This window comes from Dermacentor variabilis, chromosome 4 (assembly GCF_050947875.1).
Source record: "Dermacentor variabilis isolate Ectoservices chromosome 4, ASM5094787v1, whole genome shotgun sequence".
NCBI lineage: Eukaryota > Metazoa > Arthropoda > Arachnida > Ixodida > Ixodidae > Dermacentor > Dermacentor variabilis.
In genome coordinates this window covers 163,678,587-163,701,642 of record NC_134571.1, presented here as the reverse complement: position 1 = coordinate 163,701,642, position 23,056 = coordinate 163,678,587, and the positions used below count along the sequence as shown (strand labels likewise).

At 46.4% G+C, this 23,056-nt stretch overlaps 1 protein-coding gene and 1 pseudogene across 2 annotated transcripts in view; one reads left to right on the top strand and one right to left on the bottom strand.

Moving 5' to 3' along the window:
* Positions 1-23,056, top strand: part of LOC142578035 (uncharacterized) — a 132,664-nt gene that overhangs the window by 44,310 nt on the left and 65,298 nt on the right. The window lies entirely within an intron of this gene.
* LOC142577665 (uncharacterized) lies at positions 19,102-21,936 on the bottom strand (annotated as a pseudogene).

The following is a 23,056-nucleotide window of genomic DNA, read 5'->3' as shown; positions in this document are numbered from 1 at the left end:
CACTCGAGACGGCTCACAATTAACCAATAATTCTCAGATGGCCGATGGACGAAAAGTGCTCGTTACCATAGACCCAACTAAGGTCGTCTTCGATCCGAAAATGTCGGCAGACGTTCTTTGCGATGTGATAGAGGGAGCGGTAGTCAACGCAACGCCTCTACGTGGCATCTTCATCTCTCGCCAATGCACAGTTATCGCCCACGGACATCAGGACAAGTCAGCGATATCTTTTGCTAGCATCTGATCCACTCTTGGCACTTCGTCACATAAACTTGGTAGTGTCGACTATATATTGACTGAGCATCTGCAGTGTATATGTATCTGGCCCAAGGGACTGTCATGTTGGTCGAAAATATATCTACAAGGAGGCAAAAATATTTTAGACAGGGCTCAGCTCAACCATCCAAGAGGTATCAGACAATCATCATTGTCACAACAAATAACATTGTTTGAGGGCTGAAGGAGTCGCCAACGGCGCAATTTGGAAGCAGGGATTGGCTAAAGCACTCATAAAGCTCCCGAATATGTCCTGTGGCAGCACTTGCTTTGTATGGCCGAAATAGTGCACGGAACGTGGCGTACGGTTCTGGGTAACAGTCAGCACGGTATGGCGGACACTGGCGCTGTTCGTGAGAGCAACGGCAGGAATTGAGGCAGTGATGTAATATTCACCCGGAAGTGGTGACAAAGCAAATTTTGTGTACCTCAGTACGTGTGCTCGCACATGAACAAAATTAGTCGGTCAGGTGAACCTCGCGTGTAGCAGGAGGATCGGAGAGGAGAAGGACGTCAAGGCGGACAGTACTTGCGGAACAATGGATGATCGTAGAATGATAAGAGAAAAAACATACACAAAGTGTCAGGTCAGTGGTGCAGTGGGCAAGCACCGTGAACATGGCAACACTAGGGTGATCAGCAACGACGACGCAGACAGTACACATTCCATATACGCCAGCTGTTCTGCCATCAGCGATGTGAATGCCTTGAGTGATGGCAAGCGTGGGAATTTTCTTTCGACGACTACGAAAATGGGTGCAATTAATGGAGATGTGTGCCATTGTATCAATGATGCGTTGTGTTATGTTAGTCACTTATCGTTTTGGTAACTCATTGGAAACCTGAGTGCATAGAATGATGAAGCCGTTTAGAATGACATCTTTTAATATTATAGAGATTAGCAAAGAATGAACAGTGGTACTGAGTGCGGTTTAAAAACTCGCTTGAAAAAGAGAAAGCTACAATAGAAGACATCAATACAACGTAAAATTCTACACAAATCTCACGAATTACGGCAATTCTATCACCTAACGATTGAGTCCGGCAGTGACCCGTCGTGGTGCGGTAATAGCAAAAGATGGCGCCTGGATCTCCGGATAAGACGGGTGGGTCGAAGGGTGCCGGTATCCAGGGTCTCGTCCCCCAGTGATGCACATGCACTGCTCTTGTTTTGAGCCCTTAGTCACTGTCCATGTGCGATAGGTTAGCTCAAGTATGGAGGCTGAGGAGCTCATGGGCAGCTAGAACGGCTTCATCAAGTTGCCTGCAGATGGCAGGCTCGGCATATTCGCAATAAGGGTATTAGTTTCTCCCGGGCAATCTCCCCGAAACCCTATAGGGATCCGAAACTGCCACCGGTCAAGGAAGAATGGCAAATAGATCTCCGAATTCCTCTTGACGCAGGGAGGAGGTCAATTGGCATAGACCAGATGCCAAACAGCCTCACCTGCCTTGCTTAGTTCGAACAATTCATGTTCTGCTCGGCAATCTACATAAATCTCCTTTTCGTTACTTCCCTGCGTTCTTTTTCAGCAACATCGGGGATCCTTTTTATAGGCGGTTACTTCTTGATCCAGAAGGTATCCTCGCACGGACTTTTTGTTTGTCGCACTACACGATACCACCACTAGATAGGTTGGTTCATATATTTATCAGTGGTCGCAAACAGTAAGAGCGGCTATAGGAACTACCATGTCTTGTTTTTACCTTTGTGTGGTGTTCTCGATCTATTTGCTATTCTTCCTTCCTTCGATTTTCCCTGACCATCATGCATACAAATTTACTCTTCTTTTGCAAGAAAAAAAAATTGTATATTAAAAGGCTGACATTTCGATGTTGTGGAACAGCCCAAATGATTTGCTTATTTAATGTCGAACTCCAAGAAGTTACGTCTCATCGTCGTAGGGGATAGAACAAGCGCTTTCTCCTCGGTCTGTTACCATGTTTCACGTGGATCTACATTACCACCTGTAGTCAAGTTTTCGCCTGTTTACCAATCTCCTAGATCGTCTTTGCTGCTCTGTATCGAAGCATGCGGTAACGGCATGCGGTGACTGCGGTTTACTTCAATTCGTCGAAGTAAACCGTAATATGATAAAACTGCGACAAGTTATTCCACGAGGCTGCTCAGTTTCATCACAAGTTGGGTCCCAATAGCAAATCAAAGACAAACATTTTAAGTGGTGGGAGACAGAAATCATGCTGAGGAATTGTTCATTCAGTGCATTCATCGTCTGTCATCATTTATTCAAGAGGGGTTAAAGGATAGTCGTCGAGATCACAGAAGCTGCACAGCAACTTATGGAGCTTCTAAAACAAGAGAATTTGCTCGCGCTCCGACGAAAACCGAATGAGGGTGTTGAAAGAGAGAAGGAGGTCAAAGCTAACTCTCTGATAAACCAAATCCGATGTTTTCTTTGAGGAAAATTCCGCCATGAAACAAGTGGTTGTTGTTTCCATCTGAAACAGCATTATCGCGCATATTGATTGAATATCTAACACAATGTCCAGGAATATCGACGCAAGGCTTCAAGAACAAAATTAGTCCCGGACTGCTATCTTTCATCTGAAAGCGATCGTGTCAACAGTTGCCAAAGCTCCACTCTCCGAGATGATAGACGACTCAGGGGTGCTACCGAAAAACAAGTTCTCGGAATTACAACATGCAAGTGGTACTATTTGTGAAGCTATTTTCTATTTTGAGCGATATAGGCAGCAGAAACGTTCATCTACGCTGATCTCAGGTACAAGACAATGCATTAACAGACCCATATGCGACCATACAGCTCGATGACAGGAGTAGCTCAGAAGCGCTAGAAGTGGAGGTGAATATACACTCGCTGTATTTTTCAAGGCACGTCATCGCCAGATTCCTCGAAAACCCTTTCGACGATGTCATCGTCGTGAATGGGCCTGGGTGTTGCAAACCCACTTACCCTGACCCAAACTGGAGCAATTGAAGTTGCTGTTTTGAAGTTTATTTTATTTTAGCATGCAAGTACACTGATTACATAATCAACGGAGATGGGGGGATAAAAGGCTGCATAACGGCAGCCTGATGGCTCTCGCCTGCACGTGAACAACAGGCAGGAACCTGGCAACCTACTCATATAGCATGCATGTGGCAAGATAAATATCTACACAGCAAAAGCTGAAATGACACAACTTTGAATCGGTGAATAAATACTTTTCAAGTACCAGACAAAATGTTAACATTCACATAAGTAATTGTGGTATCATGGTTTTGGATATATGACGTACGTTTTCACCCCTTAATTTGTATCTGTCAAGTGTTGATGGAATAATTATACGACGCTTCCTGCATTTTCAGTGGAAAACGTAAGAATTGCTCAAGCGGAACCCCTCCACTAACTTTGCACAATGGTCGGCGCTAAATTCGTAGAAAAACAAAAAAGAGGAAACATTTCTGTACCTTAGGTGTCACGACAGATATTTCAACTGAACAGGAACGAAGTGACAGCTCGGAGATGTAACACACCATAATACACCGTACCCCGTGAAGCTTTCCAGGAACAGTCCCGCGAACCGTATCTACTCCATGTTCCGTATTGCGTACAGTGACATGACCCACATCAGTTATGGCTTTTTACTTTTTTAGCTCATATATGGTCCCTAAATACGAAGGCAATTGTTCTTCCTCGACGAATTGTAGACTAAGTGCGAGATTTTCTACAGTTACGTCGTCCACATCAAAGAGCACCTACTCTACACTACACAGATTGCACGCAATATGCCGAAGACAGCAAATGGTATTGGAAAAAGTACTACGATAGGAATCACTGTAGAGCAAAGCTTGAAATCAGTCATCGGGCATTGCTTCTCCTTCACTTGACTCACAAGTTGCTCATGCATTGCAAGAGACCTTTATGGTCATCACCCCGAAGAACGACTTCTGTGTTAAGGTAGACGTAGGACACGCGAAAAATTGGTTTCGTATAAATGCCCTGAAGAAATACGATGAACGCCAACGAATGACAAGTCACTAGGCACCATCGATTGTTCTTGTGGAAGAACCTGAGACAATGAACTTCATGACAAATTTTGCAATGAAAAAGAGATCTGCAATCGAGACCACGCAAAGCCTTAGCGCTCCCTACTCAAGTAGGTGAGCTTCAAAACCTTTTGCAAGATAACGACGACACCATAACAGAAGTCCGAGGCAAACAAGCGATTCAGTTTGTGTTTAGTATGCTTATTCACAGAACGGCGCGGCATTGTGACATGGTCTGAATCGCATGCTCTTGATGTCGGGTCTTCAAGTGTATGTCCTGCGCAGAGTTCATTACAATAACAGTGACAGGAATGGGGGGAAAGCTTGCAAAACGCGCAGTGATAACTTGATGAATGTGGGAGCGCGCAGTGGAACTTGCAGTGATGCAGCAGCACATTTGCATCGGCATCGTGTGAAGTGGGAAGGAACGGTGTGCAAACAATTCTCAATACAGGAAACGTTTCACTGCGCGGGGCAGCATTATCAAGCTTTCCAGGAACACTATTACCCCTCGACCACCTTTTCCCCACTTCATCTTTGGGAGCCCTATAGATGCTTGTATCACTACTGCATGCACCTATTCACCGACGACCGTCGACTTCACCTTGTGGGCTTGGTAGCCGTGCCGCAACGCAGTTCCCTTCCCCGCTGAACCGAACAAGGCAGGTTAGTAAGCACACTAGCCTCTACGCAGAAAAGTCAAGTAGTTACGTTCTAGTGCTGCTGCCAAGCCGGCAGTGCCTTGTCGCTATTAGTAACGAGAGTTTTCATGCTTTTTGCTCTTTACCACCGTTGTTGTCGTATGATATAAAAACTAACCCTGGTCCCGAAACGGCAAAAGACCTCACAGAACTCTAAAAAGTGGCACTGGCAAAAACAAACTGATATCTGAAGTTGAAGAACTAAAATACCAATTCCCAAGAACTGACAACACACTATCGTATCTTAACAACCGCATGACTGAAATGGAACGACACCACCAGAGCCTTTTGCCACTGCCAGCAGACCTTGTTCCAATTCAAGCCGGCACTAACGCAACCGCCCGCTTAGTCTCTGAACATGGAAATAGGCTGGATGACGCGTAAAACAGGTCACGCCGCAGCAACCTAAGATTCTATAACCTTCCAGATCTTAACGCGAAAGAGACAAACAATGAAACAGAAAAAACTTGTCTTTAACCGCTGTCTAGAGCACCTAAAAATAAAACTCGAACCAAAAGAAATAAGGCGTGTGCATTGTCTCGCACGCCATACAAATGACCGCTGTCGCCCAATAATTCTTAAGTTCACGTTCTACAAAAGCGAGGAAAACGCCCATGCAAATGCCAGAAAATTGAAAGGAACCAATATCGGTATTGGTGAAGATTTTTGCCTCTCAGATCGTACTGCCCTCCGCCCCTTTGTTGCTTTCGTCTAGCAGAAATAAAAAAAATTCCCATACGTATTAAAACCTTGCACATGGACTCGAGGCGCTATATTTTTGAAGCTGCATCGCAATCAGTGAAAGAAATTGCATAGCGATCATCGCGGCCGAAAAGCAAACTGAATCACCCCCGGATGCAATCCCGAAAGGATCCTTCTTTTCCTGTAACCTTCACGAATATTCGTAGTCTTATACCGAAGCGTCCACTCGTGTCTAACCTTGTGGCATCTTCCAACAGCAATATAATGATACTAAGACAAACATGGCTTACTGATAAAGTAACAGGCACCGAATAGATTTCGGATCTACCAAATTTTCAGTTATTCCGCACCGTCCGCAAACACGGCCGAGGAGGCTGTGTGCTAATCGCTGTTGGCACTGAAATATCCTATTCTGCTGTCACACATTCAACCTGACCTTGATGTTTTGGGCCGAATTTGTCGCGCTTCACCTCAAACAGTACTCTTCCTAGTATGTTACAGGCCACCGAACAATAATCCATGTTTTCCCCGTTGTCTAAACAATATAGTAAACACACTCCCAACCGTTCACCCTAACGCTCATATTTTACCTTTTGGTGACTTCATCTTCCCTAAAATTGGATGGCATAACCCTACACAATTCTCAGCAAACCCTGTCGAAGCAAGAGAGTTTATTGACATTTGCCTGAATTTTAACCGAACTCAACTAGTGTGAGAACCCAAGTGTATTGTTGCTGATTATGCTAACACCCTAGAATTATTACTAAGCAGCCATCCTGATTGCTTGTTCTAAATTTCATACTGACGCAAAATTGGTGATCACAAAGTAATACTTGCAGATTTTTCCTTCTTCCTTCAACGACATGATTAAATCAAGAAAACAATTACGTTGTATAATAAAGGTAATTATGAAGCCAAACACAACGAGCTCAGAATCTTCTTTCCGGCCTTCGAAAGTAACTTTCTTGCGCGATCCGTGCAAGATAAATGGGTGATCTTTAAACATAAAATTATAAACTAACTAGCAAATTTATTGCCGAAGTATCATTCCATCCCTCCCAAAGAAACCATGGTTCACATACAAACTGAAGAGATTAGCGAATATAAACGAAACGTGTTTTTGGCGCAGCGAAACCTTACGAAACACCCGAAGCTTGAGTGAAATACAACAAACGAAATACAACAAAGCAGAAAAAGAATATACGAGCGCAATTTGTAACCCAAAATTCACGTTTTTGAACCTAGATCTGTCGAGTATGCTAGCAGACAAAAGCCGAAAATTCTCGCAAGGTACTAAACCCTCGCTATACTTGCACCCTGAGCCTTACTAACGAATCAGGACAGGTATACACGGACAACCAACGCGTCAACGCCTTTAACACAGCATTTCGATCCCTATTCACCAAAGAATCCAGCGTACCTTCCCTTCCCCCCACCACGCTATTGACATACAGTATGCGTTTCACCCCTTTTTGCGCGTATGGTATTTCGTCTATAAATCAATATATCGTTGCAGAAAAAAGCAGGCCCACGAGCGTAAGATATTGTATATTTACAACTGGTGTATATGGCGCTCGGGCAAAGGCCAGTCTTCGTCTTCCTCTAGTTCATGTCACCTTCTTCTTTCCCCTCACATTAACATCAGCCTCCCGGCGGGGTTAGCTCCGTCTCGGTGCAAGTTATCTAGCCTCACTTAATGGGGGTACATAGAGCTTGAGCCTGGCAACGTGAACAACATCGCTGGTGACGTTGGGAGGCACTGAAGGCCGACCGACTAGGCCGATCTCGTATGTCACGTCTAACTGTCGACGTAAGATCTGGTATGGACCAGAATAACGGGAAAGTAGATTTTCCGAGATGACGACGCGCTGCGAAGGCGTCCAGAGAAGGACAAGGAAACCAGGTGAAAAATGGTGGTCTCGGTGCCGAAGGTTGTAGCGTCGCTTTTGAGAAGCTTGCGAGACTGTGAGGTGATGACGGGCGACCTCTCGGGCCTGGACGGCTAAAGCAAAAGCATCGCGAGCGTAATCAGTGCTGGGTGATTGTACTGTGGGAGGTAGCAGTTTGTCGAAGGGTTAAGGTGGGGTCGCGGCCATACAAAAGGTTAGGTGGAGGAAATCTGGCAGTGTCGTGACGGGTCGAGTTGGTGCGAAAGTGATGCATGGTAAAGCGACGTCCCAGTCGTGGTGATCGTCGGAAACGTATATCGCCAGCATTTCACTTAGTGTGCGGTTGAGTCGCTCGGTGAGGCCGTTCTTTTGAGGATGGTACGCGGTAGCAAGCAGGTGTTCTGTAGAAAAAAAGTGGAGCAGATCATCGACGTCCTTCCATAGAAAGGGGCAGCCGTGACCTCTGAGTAACTGGCGAGGGGCGCAGTGGTGCAGGATGACGTCGTATAGCAAGAAGTCGGCAACATCTGTAGCGCAGCTGGTTGGCATCGCTCGTGCGATGGCATATCTCGTGGCATAATCTGTTGCTACAGGAATCCATTCGTTTCCTTTAATGGAAATTCAAAAGGAGCCGAGGAGGTCGAGGCCCACTTGGAAGAAGGGCTCTGTATGGATAACATTTGGTTGAAGCAAGCCAGCAGGAGGTATACCAGGCGTCTTCCGGCACTGACATAGGTCGCTAGAATCGACATGACGGCACAAAGAGCGATAAATGCCGGGCCAGAAGAAGCGGCGCCGCAGAGGGTCGTAAGTACGAAGGATGCGCAGATGTCCAGCAATAGGAGCATCGTGAAGTTGCTGGAGCAGGGGCTTGGGAACGACTAGAAGGAGCTCCGGGCCATCAGGAGGAACACTACGACGGTATAAAGTTCATTCGCGCAAGATGAACATCCGGAAGGACGGGTCATTGGGCGAGAAGCTTGGGCGTTCGATAAATGTTCGAAGAACAGGATCTTGGCGTTGCTTGTCGCCAGTATAGAGGAAGCCGCGGAGTGATAGAATACTTATGCCTGAGACTGCATCGGTAGCGTCTGGTTGAGCCACTAGTTGGTGGGACAGGCAGTAAGCGTCTTTATGCAGGCGCCCTGACTTATACATAATAGAAAACGTATATTCTTGTAGACGCAATGCCCAACGTGCAAGTCGTCCAATCGGGTCCTTCATGGAGGAAAGCCAGCAGAGGGCGTGATGATGGGTTACGACGCAGAAGCTTCGACCGAAAAGGTACGGTCGAAATTTCGCGCCCACCCATACGAGCGCAATACATTCCCTCTCAGTAATGGAGTAATTTCGCTCAGGCGTGGAAAGAAGGCGGCTAGCGCAAGCGATGACACGGTCTTGGCCCTCTTGACGCCGAGCGAGGACAGCGCCGATGCCAGAACCACTCGCGTCAGTTCGTACTTCAGTGGGCGCAGAAGGGTCAAAGTGTGAGAGAATTGGGGGACTGTAAGCCGCTCAGTCAGGGTAGAGAAGGCTTTCTCCCCAAGAGAAATAGACATCTTTCGTAAGAAGGTCAGAGAGAGGGTGATCTTATTCGGAGAAATTTTTCACAAATGGCCGAAAATAAGAGCATAAGCCCAGAAAACTACGGACACCGTTTGTGGAAGAAGGTACTGGAAAATTTCGCACGGCGTAAACATTCTGTGGATCAGGTTGGATTCCGGCGGCGTTTACGAGATGCCCGAGCATGTTAATTTCACGACGACCGAAATGGAACTTGGAGGTGTTTAGCTGAAGGTCAGCCCTGCGAAACATGGAGTGAATGGTTGTGAGGTGCCGCAGGTGGTTCTCAAAGTTCAGCGAAAACACAATCACATTGTCGAGGTAACAAAGGCATCTATATCACTTGAAGCCGCGCAAGAGAGACTCCATCATGTGCTCGAATGTAGCTGGCGCATTTCATAATCTAAAGGGAACGACTTTAAATTGGTACAGGCTGTCCTGCGTGACGAAGGCGGTTATCTAGCGGTGCATCTCATCGACGCTAATCTGCCAATAGCCGGAGCCGACGTCAATTGATGAACATTATTGGGATCCATGAAGGTAGTGAAGAGCGTCATCAATGCGAGGCTGGGGATAAACATCCTTCGTTGTTATCAAGTCGAGGTAATGGTAGTCAACGCAGAAGCGCCTCGAGTTGTCTTTTTTCTTTACTAAGACAACCGCTGATGCACACGGGCTACTGGATGGTTCAATGATCTTCTTGTCGATCTTTTTCTATGATGGTCCTTTCTGTTAAGGAGACACGATATGGCCGCCTACGAATGAGGCTATGGCGTCACCGGTGTTGATTCGATGCAGCAAAGGAGATTTATGGCCCAATGGACGGTCGTCCAAATCAAAGATATCCCTATAAGAGGACAGGAGGGGACGTAGAGCTGTTGTTTGTTCGGAAGGAAGGCCAGGGGAGTCATCTTACGAACATCGTCCGCAGGCGTCCAGTACGAATGCGTGGGTGACAATGGTCCGTTGACACTGAGGAAGGATTGAGAGGCCAAAGAAGAAATCTCAAATTCTTCCAATGGAGGTATATGCGCTATGGCGATGCCGTGTGGCAGCACATGCGATGAAAATCTAAAATTTAGGATGGTCAAGCCAACGTAGCTTTCGCGAATCCGGATTAAGGTGCTTCGTAGGTGAATATTGCGCGACAAAACCACGTCAGTAAGCGTCGACACGACGTACTCGACATCAGTACGGAAGGACAAGGGTTCAGGAGGACATTATTGCAGCCGCCTGTAGAGACAGCCTTGCAAGCTCACCAGAACATAAGTGGTGTGAAGCACAAGTTGTTTCTTCGGCAGGAAGCGGCAGATCCAACTGTGCAACACCTGCGGAGCAGTCAATTTGGGCAGAGTGCTTCGAAAGGAAGTTGACGCCGAGAATTAGGTAGTGCGGAATGTGTTCAAGGACGATAAATACAACAACAGTATAATGGCGCCCAATGGCCACACGTGCTGTGCACATTCCAAGAACAGGTGACCCATCGGCGACTCGCACGGTGCACGGTACGGCGGGCGTCAGAACCTTTTTGAGCCTTCGGTGGAGAGCAGCGCTCAACTGAAAGCTGCGCTCCTGTGTCAACGAGAGATGTAACAGGAACACCATAAACTTGAATGCCCGGTAGGTTTCCACGTGTAGGAAGGGTCAACAGAAGATTTGGGGGCCGGGTCGGAGTTGCAGCTTCACCTCCGGGAGCTGCACCGCCTAGTTTCCCGAAGTGAAGCGGCTGGTTAAGGAAGGGGACGAAGAGCGATGAATGAGAGGCGAATGGGACCTACAACATCGTGGAGACGGGGGGCGCCTGGATCTTTGTGGAGCACTGTCGGCGTTGACCTTACTAATCGGTGTATAGGGCGATAAAGTACGATTGTCTGGCACTTGGTGGTAGTGTCTCGGAGACCACCACCGAGGAGGCGACGACCAGTAGTCGCGGCAAATACCGGCGATGCGTCCAATACCGGAACAATTAAAACAGATGGGTTTATCATCCGCTGTGCGCGAGTCAGCTGGGTTGGGACGGAGTGGCGGAAAGCTTTGCGTCTGGGAGCGAGCGGCCGGAAAAATATGGTAGGTGTCTGTGTGACGGACCGCGCAGAGAGATGGAATGCCCGAACTTGCCATTTCCTCACGGATGACCGCTTGTAGAAGGAAGATTGAGGGGGCGCTTTCTTGACAGTCGGAACAAACTGGAGTCGGAGCCATGGCCTCACGCTCACGGCGAATGATGCGCGTTATATCTTCCAATCCTGTCGGCTGAACAAACTGCGACGGGTCTTTGTAAGAGGTCGTGGGAATATTGGGCCATCTGTCAAAAATTTGAGCGACGCGGCAGCCCTTCGCTTGTTCAAAACGCCGGTACTGCTTTATAATCGCATCCACAGTGGCACAATCCTTACAAATCAGGAGGTTGAAGGCATCATCTGCAATACCTTTTAGTATGTGACCAATCGTGTCTGCCTCGGTCATGTTGTTATCTGCCTTGCGACAGGGGGCCAGCACATCCTGTATGTACACGACATAGTATTCTGTGGACGTCTGAGCGCCGCACGCAAGTTTTTTTTTTTTTTTGCTGCCAGCTGACGACCGACCGGTCTGCCTAACAGGTCTCGCTGTTTTTCTTTGCAGACATTCCATGTCTTCCATGTTCATGTCATTCATGTCATGTCATGTCGTCATGTGTATCTTAGCATTGCTTCACAGTTCCTCTTGAATAAAATATCAGGTTTGCTAGCATCATTGTTGGATCGCACCTGCTGTTGTCGCACACTCACTGCTACATCGTAAGCCAGCCGTCGATGTCGGCGTTGTCCGTGCCACAAAACATCCCCGGGTGCCGCGGATGAGTGAGGATGACCGTTGGCACGGGCTGCTGATACGTTGTCACTTGTGTCGGCTGATTTGCCATTGGGGCGGCAGGTAGATGACGGCCGCTGCGAAGTTTCGTGATTGCACCTAGTACCTTCTACCAAATGTTGCAGGAAGAAAGCAGGCCCACGAGTGTAAAATAATGTATATTTACAAGTGGTGCATATGGCGTTCAGGCAACGGCCAGTCTTCGTCTTCCATGTTCATGTCATGTCGTCTTCCGGTTTATGTCCCCTTCTTCTTTCCCTTCATCGTAACAACATGAAACTGCTTTCGTCAGATGGTATTGACGAAATAATTCCAAAGTGTAAAAAAATATCCATGATACCATCGCCCCATTCTTGTGTTTGATTTATGCTCAGTAACTCTCCACCGGCAACCTTCCAGATGACTGGAAAAGGCGCAAGGTCGTTGCGATTTACAAATCAGGTGATGAGAATTCTCCACTGAACTACCGGCCCATTTCCCTTTCAAGCGTCCCGTGCACGATCATGGAATATGTAATCTTATCTCGGACAGTAAACTTTCTAGATTCTAAGAACTTCTTTCACTCTAGCCAGTATGGCTTTCGGAAAGAATTCTCTTGCAAAACACAACTAGTAATATGTCTTTACGACCTGCATGCTGACCTTGACAACAACATCATGTCAAGTCATGTGAGGATGCGCCCCTATATATAAAACGTCAAATACTGCAAAACATGGAAAACCGTTTATACACGGTAGGCTCATTTGTGGACCTGCGTAAGGCTTTTGACAGCGCAAATCGTGGTATACTTCTGTGCAAACTTCATGACTACGGTATGCGTGGTACAGCATTAGATTTAATGAGAAGTTACTTAACAGATCGCTACCAGTTTGTTTCATATAATCAGGCCACTTCCTCACTTCTGAAAATACAGACTGGCGTGCCGCAGGGATCCATACTTGGTCCCATATTATTTAATCTTTATATCAATGACCTTCCTAACATTTCTTCCTCACCTAATATCATCATGTACGCAGACGATACTAATCTTTTCTTTGCAAATTCTTCCTTGCAATGCATACAAAAAAGAAATAAATGATTATTTAAATTTGTTATCTGAATGGCTGTACATTAACAAACTACAATTGAATGTCAACAAAACAAAATATATAATATTTAGAACGATAAACAAGCCATTGCCTGTTAATATAACTGTTCTATTTCAAGCAAAGAGGCTAGAACAAGTAACAACGCAAAAGTTCTTGGGGGTGTGGCTCCAAGAAAACCTCTCCTGGGATAATCATGTCAATAAGCTTAGCAATGATGTTAGCAAAGTAGTAGGCTGTATGTATAAAATAGGTGATCTAATGCCTTTATGGCTAAAGAAAGCAATATACTACGCCCTTTTTTACTCGAAGCTAACTTATTGTGTCTTGGTCTGGGGAACAACTACAACGAAAAACTTGTGAAAAGGTATTAAGTTTGCAAAAACAAGTTGTCCGAATTGTTGAAAACTACCATGGTAGGCCGCGTGACTTACCCACACACAATCTCTTCGGCAAACATTTACTGATCCGAGCAAATCAAGTATTTTATTATAGATTACTCTTACATACAAAAAACACAGGCTCCATGTTGTCAGCATACCCACTTCTCTTCGATACCCATTACGTTATCAAGTCAAGAAAATACCATTCACGCGTACTAACTACGGTCGTCAGGATATAAATTATCAAATACCAAGGCTACTAAACATCGTTGAGCAAAAAATTGATTTCTGTGCGCCTAATTTTAAGCAATGTATAAAAAACCTACTTATACACAATCAAATTATTTACACATAAATAACTCTCGCACTAAATTTTTTTACGCACTATATATGTATTCCTTAATCTGCGCTGTAATGTGATTGCACAAACAAAAATTGAAGCATAAATGTCTTTTTCACATAGTCATTGTATAATGTACACATTATCTTGTTTATGTGTATTATCTACATCGTACTTGCTTGTTTCTTGTTATATTTGCTTTTTTTGTACACTGGATCATCATGTAAGCCGAACGCACTTAGGAGCAAGAGCCCCTGTCAGGCCAAATGGCCTTTATCTCCTGTTTCCTCTTTCTGTAATCAAGAAAGGAAATAAACTTCAAACATACAAACTGATCCCATCTTTCTAGATTACGCAAAGACATCCGACACAGTCCCCTACCGAAGACTTATGCTAAAATTATCCCAGTTAAACTTGCACCCTAACGTTCTAAAATGGATCGAAGCATTTCTAAGTAACCGTTCTGAATTCGTGCATGTCTATAACAAATCTTCCGACTGTCTCAAAGCAAGATCAGGAGTACCTGAAGGTTCAGTCCTCGGCCCATTTCTATTCGTAATATAGAATAACGACTTACCGCTTAGTGTATCTTGCAAAATCCGAATGTTTGCTGACGACTGCGTTATCTAATTTAATTGAATAGTTGGGTTTTACGTGCCAAGATCACTTTCTGATTATGAGGCACGGCGTAGTGGAGGACACCGGAAATTTCGACCACCTGGGGCCCTAAGTACATGGGTGTTTTCCCAATTCGCCCCCATCGAAATGCGGCGGCCGTGGCCAGGATTTGATCCCGCGAGCTCGTGCTCCGCAGCCTAACACCATAGCCACTGAGCAACCACGTCCGGTTGACTGCGTAATCTACCGAACCGTAATTAAACCTTCCCCCCCCCCCGCGATGAAGTAACCCTACAACAAGACCTTAAGCACACTAAGGAATGGTGTAAGAAGTGGCCTCTGTCGCTTAACCCGAACAAATGCAAGCTTGTTCCGTTTTCCCGCCGTAAAAACCCCTTACTTTTTCATTTATTATCGCAGAACAGCCCTGTAGAGTCAGTATCATCGTTCAAATATCTTGTTGTAACACAGTTTAATGGTCTCACTTGGAATGCGCATATATCTAAAATCATTTCATCCGCTAACAAAATACTGGGCTTCCTAAAGCGTCACCTACGTCATCACCCCAGCACGTAAAGTTGCTCGCGTACCAGTCACTCATCAGATCGAAACTCGAATATGCCTCCGCCGTATGGAACCCGTCCCAATCATATCTCATAAATGATCTTGAGTAAGTGTAAAACGCGCCGACCGTTTCATTCACTCCCTATACTCATACGATATCAGCGTTTCATCCTTAAAAGCACAATCATGATTATCACCACTCTCTGTTTGCCGTCGTCACGCCAAATTTTGCCTATTCCATAAAAAATTGTTTATTCTTCACTCAACCTGGCCCCTTACATCATCCCCCCGACATACATTTCACACCGCACCGGCTATACATTTCAAGTGTCCCGTTTTCGCACCCGAAACTGTCACTTTTTCCGCCTCTTTATTTTTTTTTCCTGTGCAGCCTAAGACTGGAACGACCTTCCAAGCTCTATTGTTTCCATCACCTGCCCATCAACATTCATTGCAAACTTTACAAATAACCTTCATTCTTAATACGAATGCGTCGAAATCTATTTTATAGGTACGGTCGTCAGCCGAGTCATATACTCGCTACCGTACCAAGCGATGACCAAAGGAGAGAGGGAACAGGCGGACACGATATTCAGGAAAGCGTACAAGACGGCTCTCCATCTGCCAAAAAACACTTCAAACGAAAAACTGCTCCAACTGGGCATCAGCAACACTTTCAGCGAACTGGCGGAAGCCCTGCTTGAAACGCAAAAAGCCAGACTCAAAAGCACCCCTGCAGGGAGAGCGCTCCTGACTAGGCTGGGACGGGACACGAGTGGACACGTAGATAGATACGCAGACGTGTCCGACTGCTTAAGAAAAACAATAAGCGTTAGGCCAGTACCTAAGAACATGGACCCCAACCTCCACGAGAGCAGAAGGCAGGCGCGAGCCGAATACGTGGAAAAGACAGTCGCTCTACTAGAGAACACGGTGTACACGGATTCTGCCACGTACCCGCGAGAAGGGAAGCGCACGGCCACGGCGGTGGTGGTGGACGGTGACGGGAATCTGATCACATGTGCGACGGCAAAGGCAGCCGACACAGCGGAGGCCGAAGAAATTGCCGTGGCGCTGGCGGCAGTAGAAGGATATAGGACAGGCAGGCGTCTAAACATCTTAACAGACTCAAAGGAAGCGTGCAGAAATTACACGAGGGGCAGGATTAGCTAAGCCGCCCTCAGAATTCTTGGCGGAGCCAACTTCGCCGAGAGGAACGTTACGCACAAGTTAATTTGGATTCCGGCCCACGCAGGCATACAGGGTAACGACAGGGCAGACAGCCTAGCTCGAGAGACCACGTGCCGAGCAGAGCAGTCGCGCGCCCCGGAGTATCACCCACACGCTTGTGAGGGAGGATACACAGAAATCTTAAACTTATACAGAGGGACGAGAGCCAAACATCCCCCGCCCCACAAAGCTCTAACGCAGGAGGAAGCAACGAGTTGGCGCAGATTGCAGACAAACTCCTTCCCAAATTTATACATCCTAAACAAAATGTACCCAACACAATACAGAGACACCTGCCCATGGTGCGGGGCCACACCCACACTATACCATGTCACATGGGAATGTAAACACAATAAATCATTCCACCAACACAATAACCCGAGTGCGGAGCAATGGGAGAGTCGGCTTACCAGCTGCGAGCTCACGGCCCAAAGGGCCTTAGTGCAGCACGCTAGTCAGGTAGCTAGGCTCAGTGGAGCCCTGGAATAGGGGCCCACCCTTGCTGGAAGAGGCTCCAAGTCGCCGGCGCTCAAGACGACCGAGACCTCGAGACGGTAAATCCTTGAAGGAACCAAAATAAAGTTTCTCTCTCTCTCTCTCTCTATAGGTACAAACCACCGCTTATGTTAAATACCGCCCAGTGGGGCAATTAAGGAAACAAAAATTAAATGAAATGAATTAGACTATGTCGTTCGACAATCGGGAATTTGAGTGAGTTTATACACTTCGAGTGAGTTTATACACTTCGGTTGCCAGAAATGTGAAGGCTCTATTCCGAGCGCAATGCTGACGAACGACACATGTTCTTATATTATTTTCGTTGAACTCTGCACCTCATTTCTTGACAGTTGATTCAAGGTCACGATCGGTGGTTTTGTGTTTAACCTACTTGCACTAGCTGCGGTACCACAATCTCTGAGGTTGAATCCAACTGCGCGGCGTCCACAACTCCTGCACTTGCCGCGCACGCATTTTATGAAGGTCCACTGCAAGAAAGCAGCCACTTACTACAGATATATTTATGGTTTGTTTCTTCACCTCATGAAGCGCATATGTGTTGATAAAATGGCTTCTTGCGACGCTACTGAAGCACGGGACCTGTGCGTGCATAGGAGGAGCGCCACGAGCCGCTGGCGAATTTTTCCTATGCCGCAAATCTTCGTTAGGTCGTGGTTAGCAGAGCCTACTTATTTTTATTTGCATTAGTGTTACTTAACTTTTTCTCTATGATCCTTCATTTCGTTTCTGGTATTTATACATTTATTAGTTTTCCACTTCAACCATGTTCTTCCATTACTTCTATTCTCTTTCTCAAAGAGACAATAGTTTACTTACCTCCAATAGAGACGATAATGCGCCCCCCTCGTCTTCCAGGCCCCTTGTACAAAAAAAAGGAAACCTACATTGACACGTCAACCAGCTGGCATACGACACTACCTCACGCTCCCTCACCGACGTGGAATAGCACAGCTTCCTTTTCAATACCGCACCCTCACTGCTAACACGTGCATGTTCATTGTCTTTCCCACCAGCCTGAACTCCCTCTCTCCTTTAGGAGAACCGTGTGTTTATACGGGGTGTCTGAGATAACTTTTGCCAGAGTTTAAAATATGTGAATGCCACGTAGCTGGGCCTAACCAAGGTACTGTTGTTTGCTATCGCTTGTTGGTACTCAGATTATTTGTCCCCCCCTAGAGCAAGCAATTATTTGTGGAGAGCAAGCAGTTGGTATAACGTGACTATATGCCACCGTTCTATTACTGCGCCCATGCACTGATACCTTTCCAGGAATGCGCCGACGGTTTTCACTCCAAAATGTTCTTTTTTTGTAAACAACCGCTTTCTGAATCATGCTGAATCATTTTCACGTCGTAAAATGAGGAATCTATAATAACAAAAAAGCAGGCACCCGCTATGTTGCAGCGATGTTACCATTTATTCAGCCACAATTTCGCACTGAAATTTCGAAAGAAAAGAAAAGATGCAACATGTTTGTCAAGATTGAGCTATTTAAATAAAGTATACTTTATTTGCGATATTTGACGCTAGATGGAGGAAGGGACCTTTAAATTGCCACTTATTTACCAACAGCCGTGAACTTCAACATATCTCACAAATTTGTGTTGCAGAGGAGGGCAAAAATAATTGTCTTGAACATAAAAAATTTCTAACAAGGTGACAAATTTTTAAAACCGTACTCCTCATAGATGTAGAGTAAGAAAAATTTGTATTTGGCAAATATTGCGGAATGATCCCTTTTCGAGACATTTACTCTACATTACGCAGGTGATATTTAATAACGAATAATTAGAATCGAGTCTTTTGACTCGCAGTTCATCAGTAAAAGCTTTCAGAGGCGTAGCTACGACACTTTTTTGTGAGATGACGTAAATGCGCCGTCTGGAAAAGTCCCAAACAGCGCTCGACTAAGCAGGTGCTGCCATGTTCTTTCTCGCACAACTGGTTTTGGTTGTCGGCTGAACGCATTCGTTAACGAAAATGGCGGCCATTTTCTATTCAATGACAATAAAATATTGAACAAGATTACAGTAAATTTAGGTAAATCAAGGGCACATTGTATAAGACTATTTGATAAAATGTATTCATGCATAATTTTGGTAAAAATTGCAAAGTGAGTGGGAGGTAAAACTGAATAACGAAGACAATGTACATTTCTCTGGAAGTAAGATAAGTTGCTTAATAAATGTCCGATAACTGTTACTAGGAGGCAGTAGCGGTTTGATCTTATAAAACGTGAAAAAGCCTATAGATCCCTAAAGAAAAGATGACCGACGCATAAGCTGCAGACTTGATAACTTATATTTTTTTTCCTGACCTTCCTGGCTTGCTGTGAATGCCCCCTGGCACCGTAGTTGATGCGGGCGCTACAGGGCCACCGCCTGGACCTGAAATCCCTGAAATGACGCGATGCGTACATTCTTGAGAGTTCAAAGGAAGGTTTGGCTCCGAAAACCTAGACTGTGGAGATGTAGGTGGTTGATGGATGTCTCCAGGTAGGCCGGCTTCCCGTCCACTTTCCCGAGTAGCAATGGTCTTGCAAGTATGGCACAGAACTAGAAAAGGGTCCACCACCGGCTGGTGTCACAGGCGATCGTGTGCCATCTCCCCTAAGAAAAATATGTGCAGCGCACGCGGGATCAGGGCGTTCCAATAGTCATGTTTTCGTTGGCTGACTCCGATTGAGCGGTCTGCACGTCGTGGAAGCAGTCTTGGATACGTTCAGGATAAGGTTGGTGGAGCCTGCTGGCTTTTGTGTAGCGAACAAGCTGCGGAGAACACTGAACGGCGAGTTAAGTTTGACTGTAGAGCACCCAAAGTTGCGGCGAAGGACAGTACGAAAGCCAAGAATCTCGAACCGTAAGAGGCGCTAGATCTCTCAAGGTCCCGGCGCGCTTTGATGGTCTCTTTGAGCTCGGCATGAAGGCGCTTGATTATACTATTAGTACATGAAGGTTGAGCAAGGTGCGACAGTGCTTCAACTTGTTGGGAACTCGGTTTAGCGGAGGCAAGTAACAAGCGTCTTTACAGTTTGAGAACGGAGAGTCCACTGGCTTTCATCATCATCAGCCTGGTTACGCCCACTGCAGGGCAAAGGCCTCTCCCATACTTCAACAGCCCCGGTCATGTACTAATTGTGGCCATGCCGTGCCTGCAAACTTCTCAATCTCATCCGCCCTCCTAACTTTCTGCCACCCCCTGCTACGCTTCCCTTCCCTTGGGATCCAGTCCGTAACCCTTAATGACCATCGGTTATCTTCCCCCCTCATTACATGTCCTGCCCATGCCCATTGCTTTTTCTTGATTTCAACTAAGATGTCATTAACTCGCGTTTGTTCCCTCACCCAATCTGCTCTTTTCTTGTCCCTTAACGTTACACCTATCATTCTTCTTTCCACAGCTCGTTGCGTCGTCCTCAATTTGAGTAGAACCCTTTCCTAAGCCTCCAGGTTTCTGCCCCGTAGGTGAGTACTGGTAAGACACAGCTGTTATATACTTTTCTCATGAGGGATAATGGCAACCTGCTGCTTATGATCTGAGAATGCCTGCCAAACGCACCCCTGCCCATTCTTATTCTTCTGATTATTTCCGTCTCATGATCCGGATCCGCCGTCACTACTTGCCCTAAGTAGATGTGTTCCCTTACGACTTCCAGTGCCTCGCTGCCTATTGTAAATTGCTGTTCTCTTCCGAGACTGTTAAGCATTACTTTAGTTTTCAAGAGTAAAAGCAGGTTTGAGAGTGGCAGTGGTGGCACCCTAGTCGGGAAGCGGCGTCGCTTCCAAGAAAGAGCAGGGGACAATGACCCCCACGGCTAGGCAATTTGGATTTACGAAACAATGAGCGGCGAGAACCCTCACGGCGGGGATAGCGAAGTGACGCACGGTCGCTACAAAGCCAACAATAGATAAGAGTACAGGAAACACCACAGATTCAAACTGCCGTCTGCTCTCTGTCGTTACTACATGTGGTAAGCTGAAACGCTAAATATTGGCAGACATGAAGGCGCATGCGATTGTCTCTGCAGTCATGTCGACAATGTTGATTGCTTCTGACTAGCATTTGAACAGTCCAGTATGGTCAGCAAGTAATAATAGCCGCGTAAAAGAAGGGGTCCTATGCTGACATCCCTATCATAGAAGCTCTGTTCGGGAAGCAGGAACTGTTGGGGAGGCACCATAATATGACGAGTGATTTTGCACGTTTGGTACGCAATGCGCGTACGGAATGACGCACTAATGTCCGCATTGACAAAGGAATGACGCTGCACTGAGACATGCGGTGTTTGGTGGATCACACACAAGGATAAACAACGCTGTGCCGAGTGTCTAAGATGGCCCGCCGGTGGATCATTATTCCGAGGGAAAGAACCCAAGAGGAACTGCGACTGAGCTTGTTCAAGGGAAATTTATAAATTATGGGGTCTTACGTGCCAAAACCACCTGCTGGTTATGAGGCACGCCGTAGTGGGACTCCGGAAATTTCGACCACCTCGTTAAATTCTGCTCTATCGTGGCTGCCGGTTGTGAATTACTTCTTTTCGAAGAATGCGACGATGGTTTTCGACGCTGCCGCAATGAAATTGCTTCGACCGAAGCAGAAAGCTCCTTTAGCTCTTCAGCCGCCTGCTCAAACTGAAGTGCAATTCGAACAGAATTCTGGAATGAAAGTGTGGAACCCTCGAGCAGTAACCGCTCACGTACGCGAGTGGAAGCTACGCCGGCAACGAATTGGTCCCGCAGAGCATCATCTTGCGAGGCAAACGAACAATGTGACGGTAGCTCCCGTAGAGCGGCAACAAAGTCATGAACGGACTCGCCTGTGTATTGACTGCGGCGGTGAAAGCGATGACGCTCGATGATAACGTTGCGCGACGTCGAAAACTGGTGCCGTAATGCGGCGAGTGCAGAGTCGTATTCGTCAGGAGGGGCCACGACAGACTTGTCATCGGCGAGTGCTGCGACACTTGGCGCAGCCGGTGCTGCGGCGCTGGTCCCTGCATGTAGCGTCTGATAAATACGCTGGCCCTCCGCCCCCAAACAATGCAAAAGAATAGCCTTGCGTTGCTCCGGCTTGAATGCGGCGGCTCCGGATGCCAGCAAGTACACGTTGAACATCCGCTCCCACTGCTCTCATGGCAATGAGGGACGGCCGGGCGTCGGAAGCAAAACCGGTGGCGGAGCAAGCCCGGTTAAGCTCATGGTGGGCGGATACGGACGGCGCAGCGGGGCTGGGGGTACGTTCACGACATCCTCGTCGCCAATGTGGTATTGACCGAAGGTGGAAGACAGACCCCAGCCGTCCCCAGCTAAAAAGCCGTTTATTTAACATGTACAACCAATATATATAATAAAGAACAGAAGCGCCCCCTGGGGAATAAAGAACTGAAATGAATAACGAAACTGAATATAACACTGGGGTTCTTTAACGTGCACCTAAATCTAAGTACACGGGTGTTTTCGCATTCCGCCCCCATCGAAATGCGGCCGCCGTGGCCGGGATTCGATCCCGCGACCTCGTGCTCAGCAGCCCAACAGCATAGCCACTGAGCAACCACGGCGGGTCAAGTGAAATTTAATTGCACGGGTTACCGATTCGTGCGGAACATTCAAAAACGAGCTAGAGACGCACAAAAAGTAATGGGGAATCATGTCTGAACACTCGGAGGCGAAATTAAACATTATCACAGTGCTACAAAGGTGAAGATGGTAACATTATGAAAGGAGGCGATGTGCTGCAATACATCACAGATGGTATTAAAGACAACTTCGGCATAAACAAAAGCGCAGTAGTGATACAAACAGGTTGAGTTACAACTGAGAAGCCAGAGAAATGAAAGTTGAGCATTAAAAGTGTTACTAGTAACACTTTTACTCGACGGAATCACATGTCCGGAGGACCCGATGAAATCTTTCTATAACTATTCAAAAACTATGGCACAGACAGAAAGGTATTGCTCACTAATGCCATCGAGAAGGTGATTAAAAGGAAGAAAATTGTGCTTGGATGGCGTTAAAGCAAGATGAATCTATCTCATTTACAAAGGCAAAGTTCACAACAATAGGGCGAATTCGTATAGGCTAGTGAAAAGTGGCAATTAACACTGTCAAAATGGGTAGAGAAAATTATTTACTGGGTAACTACAGAATGGGTTCATACCAGGTAGGCAGTTATAGGATATTATTGTTAAGGCAGCATGAACGAAGAGAGGAAGAAGAAGATCGCGAGACGCTGGCTGCTGTGGGTTGCTGGCGGTCAGCCATCTTGTCTGCACTGACTCATCCTGTATATATATCGTAAATACAGTCTTTATAAACTCCT